At 43.8% G+C, this 5,163-nt stretch overlaps 1 protein-coding gene across 1 annotated transcript in view; it reads right to left on the reverse strand.

Annotated features, from left to right (window-relative positions):
- Positions 1-3,092, reverse strand: part of P4HA1 (prolyl 4-hydroxylase, alpha polypeptide I) — a 117,904-nt gene extending 114,812 nt beyond the window's left edge. The window contains exon 1 of the mRNA XM_011991127.1: positions 2,877-3,092. The gene's annotated coding sequence lies outside the window, so the exon portion shown is untranslated. The remainder of the gene's footprint in view (positions 1-2,876) is intronic.
- Between the last annotated feature and the right edge of the window lie 2,071 nt (positions 3,093-5,163).

Consider the following 5,163-nt stretch of genomic DNA (forward strand, 5'->3'; position numbering starts at 1 on the left):
AAAAAAAAAAAAAAAAAAAATATAGATATATATATATATGCACACACATATACTCATTTTATTTGGATTTTTTATATATATTCATATATTTATACACACACAACACATTATGGTTTAATTACAAGATTCAAGATCTCACTGCAAGAAAAGCAATAAAGCTTAATGCCAAGAGCCTGTGCAATTTATTTTTGTTTACTTCCAAGCCTGTTCCACTTTCAGAATGGAAAACCAAAGATAAGTTACCATATATAGGAGGGAGCATGCAATGTGATATACTTTCACAGACTACACAATTTAGCAGTTTAACAATTCTAACAACCTATTAACTTTTGCTAAAACCCTTTTGGCAAAAATGTATTAGGGTCACCCACATATACAAGTCCAGTCAGACTTACACGCCCAAATCAATTTTCAGAAATATTCAATACTGCCTCAAGACACCTAGATACCCTTAAAGAGTAGCTTCACATCTCTTACTTTTTAGGGGTTCTTATAAGAGAGTTCATGGATGGACTTGAGTGGGGGAGCAGGAAGTGACATATAACATTCCATGAAGGGTGTATTTGCATTTTCTGACCTAGGACCACAGATTCCATCAGATTCTAAAAGGATTTCATGACCTTAAAATAGTGTCAGAACCACTATTATGTATCTCACAGGTCAATCAAAGAGCAATAATTATATCCTAGTTGATAACTGGTTACTAAGTAAAATAAAGCATTCCTTCCACAGAAAGGCAGGCTCACAAGCTTTATGGCTGTCCCAGCTCTTGCTGCATCCCTGGAATAAATGCCGTCTGAACTTAATTGCCCTACTGAAAAATACTGCTTTTCAGTATACAACTTCCTCTGCAGTAATAGAAAAAGTTAACGACTGCTTGCCGAAAAGCCAAGATTCATCCGCAACAACCCAGACCACACAGGCAATATAAAACTTTTTTTTTAAATTGTCTTTTGCACTAATTTTTTTTTTGGCATAATTAAAAGTTGTACACATTTTTCATCTGTTTTACCTAAAATCTAAGCTACCAAAACACAAAATGGTCAATGTAATTTTCCTTCTACCAAAGTCCTGGTTTTCAGTACTTCAAAATGAAACTCATTTCAAAATGTCAATAAAAACAGCACTACCTATTTAAAAGAGAAATGATCCTTTTCCTAGTTAGTCTATGTAAATCTAAGAGGCATTTGCCATCAGCTATCAAAAACAATGGCAGGACTTAAGGCACAACGTCTCAAAACCAAAACTGACTATGACTTTTATTAAAGGTAAGTGATAAAATCTCTGTTTCCCACATAAAGAAAAAGGCAAAATTTGAAGTTCACGTTTCAGATTCTTAAATTACGCTCACAAGGTTAAAAAAAAAATCACGGGGTGTGTATTCACATTTCAAATCAAAACAAAATATAGTTGAGGTTGTTCACGTTCAGCTTCTTGAATACATCCTCTTAGGATACTCATTTTCTCCATAGAAACTTGATTTTAAAAATCCCTTTAAATGTTTAAATTAACTTCCAATGTTCCTGCTTTGCAGACTGAATTTTTCATCTGATTGTTTTAGGAAAAGACAAGCCTCATTCATAAGCTATGTCTAAACCTAAAAGGAGAAATACGTTTCTAACCAGAACTTTAAAAAAAGGAGAGTAAAAAATTGATGAAAGAACACTGCTGCCACGTCTTTGCCCCTCCCCCCCTTCACGTAGTGGCTATTTCATCCCCTCCGAGTGCATTCCAAGGGAAAGTCCAAGAACCACCGCGCTCTCGGAGAAACCAGAAACAGTTAAGTGGAAATTGGCAAGTCTCTTTGGCCTTTTAGATCAATTCCTACAAGAGGATCTAGCTGCTTCTTTAACCCTTTTTTTAAAGAAAACAGTGCAAAATTCCAAGAGTCTTCACTCAATCCGGAACGCGTAAGATGTTAGCATCTAAACATTGAATTTGTATTCAACAGATTAGATTATTTAGGAGAAAGAGACTCATAGTTATCATACCATCCTTCCTCCCCATTGAAACATACATCCGGGGGCCAGCCATGTAATCCAACTCAAAATCCTCACACAACCATGTAATTTGTTGGACTGATGTGGACTTTTAAAAGCTGCAAATTCTCGGGAGACAGAGCCAGAGAGACAGAGACTGAGAGAAGAGCTCTTATCTCTTTTTTTAAAAAGTTGTGGGGAAGAAGAGGGAAGGAAGCTTCCCTGACGACGAGGTGACCCGAGAGCCTACTTCCTCGGCGCTAGGAGCACAAAACTCGGCGCCCCGGGCTACGTCTGGCTGCTAATACTGCACCGCTGCGCGCAACAGATGAGTTCAGCCGGAACTTTCTGGGGAGGTCCCCCCAGCTCCCGGCGACTTTCGATAGGGCAAAAACGCCTGGCGCGTTTCGGATTCAGCTCCAAGCCTTAAAATCCGCTCTCCACCGCCACTTGCGAACCATCTGCGGCTGTGGCGGTCAAAAACCCACGCCCCGCGCTCGCGTTCCCCTTAGCCTCGTTAGGGAGGACCAGGTGCAGGGAAACTTGGAAAAAAAAAAAATCAACAGGGTGATTCCTCCCCGGGAAGGAAAATTCAAGAAAGTCCTGGTCCCTGGGGCGGGGACTGAGGCTGCAGCAGCCCAAGCGGTCCGAGGCGCACCGAGGACGGAGGTGGAAAGGGGGGCACGAAGGAGCAAGGTCGCCGGGAGTCGCGTGGCGCAGGGAGAGGGGCCGAGTCTCCCGAGGGGAAGGTACCGAGGCTGCTGTGGTAACCTGGGGAACCCCCGGCCCAGAAGTCCCACCACAGCTGGGAGGAATGGATCGCCGCAGCCGTCCAAGAAGCTCCACGGCTGCCCAGTGGCCTCAGCCTCAGTCTCCCGGGTCGAGGGAGCGTCTCACCTGGAAAGTGGGACAGGAGGGCGGCGCGCTCTTCAGTCCCCTGTTGCCTCCACTCGGAGCGGCTACTTCCTGCCCTCAGCCCGCTGGCGGCGCAACTGGGCAGCAGAGGGAGCCCGTTAGCCCTTTTATAACCTCTAGGCCGCGACGGCAGCGCCAGGGAGGAGGCGACTGCAGCCCTCGCTACGTGAGCTCGATCACACCAGCGCTCCGGCGACTGCGCAGGCGCCAAGCTCGGGCCTCCCTGCTGCCCCCACCCATGGCCGGCCCGTGGAGTCTGAGGCTGAGAGGAGTGGGTGGGACCGGCCGCCGTGGTGTGGGTAAGCGGGCCTGGGATGTAACGCGCCTGCGCAGGGTTCTCGCCCAGCCAGTGTTACCGTAGTTACCACGGGGTTTCCCCGCTCCTGTTCCGTTTGCCTCTTTGATTTCAGGGTCCGCGTCAGGCCTAAGCGACGAGGCCACCAGCCATAAAGTATCTTAAAATTGAGAAGAGGAACGTGGGAGTGTAGAAAATAAAGAAGAATTTTTATAGGGTGAAAAATAATAGAGATTCTGTCTTGGTATCTCAGCTGTCTTGTCCCTAAAGGCTTTTTGCTTTGCTAAACTCCTCACATCTCAGCACTCATTTTGTTTTATTTTTATTTTTATTTTTATTTATTTATTTTTTTTTGAGACGGAGTCTGGCTCTGTCGCCCAGGCTGGAGTGAGTGGCCGGATCTCAGTTCAATGCAAGCTCCGCCTCCCGGGTTTACGCCATTCTCTTGCTTCAGTCTCCCAAGTAGCTGGGACTACAGGTGCCCGCCACCTCGCCCAGCTAGTTTTTTTTTTTTGTATTTTTTAGTAGAGACGGGGTTTCACCGTGTTAGCCACGATGGTCTTGATCTCCTGACCTCATGATCCGCCCGTCTCGGCCTCCCAAAGTGCTGGGATTACAGGCTTGAGCCACCGCGCCCGGCCTCAGCACTCATTTTATACTAACCTTGCTCTATCTCCTACCTTTATACCTTATCAGTAGATAATAGACTGAGAGCTCCAGGGTCAGGTTATCTGAATTCAAATCCTGCCTCAGTCCTGTGTGTAACACTAGGCGTTAACAACGTCTCCGTATCCGTTTACTCATCTGTAAAATAGGAATGACGATACTATCCATCTCGTAAGCTTCTTGTGAGAATAAAATGAGGTAATGTATGTAAAGCACTTAACACAGGCCTCACACGCAGAAATGACTTGGTAAATATTAGATTCTCCAGTAACATTAATTTATATAAGGCACCCAATGTTGCGTTTGATCTTAGTCTAACATTTGCCTTAGTTATAAAGTAACCCCAAACCAAGGGTTTCTTTATATCTCCCTGTACTATGAGGGAGAATACAATGAAGGAGATAATTTTTCCCTTGTCAGTGAAACAGAAAAATGAGTTGCCAAGACTTGTTATTCATTAAGAATTGTGGTTTCTAAAGTTTTCCATGTATGCTAAAAAGTATAGCAATAATTAACATTTGACTCTTAGATGCAGGAGGTGAGGTTGATTACGTAGCTACAGAAAGAGAGAGAGGGTACTTTGGGAGCACGAGGCAACTAAAAAGTAGATACAATGATGTCTAAATCAATGGTTCTGAAAGTATAGTCAGGGAATCCGTAAGGTCAAAATTATTTTCATACTAAGACTTCATTTGCCTTTTTCACTCTAGTAACAATACAGTGAGGTCTTCCAGAGACTACATGTCTGTGATATTGCAACAGATTGAACACAGACGTGGATATGAGAATCTTCTATTAGCCCACTGAGGAGATTTGCAGAAATGTCAAATAATGCCACTCTTCTCACTAAATTCTTTTGCTTTGGAAAATAGTTATTTTTCATTAAAAATATGTTATTAGGCCAAGTGAAGTAGCTCACACCTGTAATCCCAGCACTTTGGGAGGCCGAGGCGGGAAGATCACCTGAGCCCAGGAGTTCAAAATCAGCCTGGGCAACATGGCCAGACCCTGTCTCAAAAAAAAAATTATTTATTTTATGTTAACATATATCAGGTTTATTGTTGTTTTAAATGAATATTTTACGTTTGTTTTAATTCCTAATATAGTAAATGTTGATAAACGTGATCCACATAAAAGCTTTTTGGAGTCCTCAATACTTTTTAGGAGTGTAGAGTAATTATGAGACCAAAGAGGCAGGGCGCGTGGTGGCTCACGCCTGTAATCGCTGCACTTTTTGGGAGGCCGAGGCAGACGGATCACAAGGTCAAGAGATTGAGACCATCCTGGCCAACGTGGTGAAACCCCGTC

Source organism: Mandrillus leucophaeus, unplaced genomic scaffold (genome assembly GCF_000951045.1).
Source record: "Mandrillus leucophaeus isolate KB7577 unplaced genomic scaffold, Mleu.le_1.0 Scaffold39, whole genome shotgun sequence".
Taxonomy (NCBI): Eukaryota; Metazoa; Chordata; class Mammalia; order Primates; family Cercopithecidae; genus Mandrillus; species Mandrillus leucophaeus.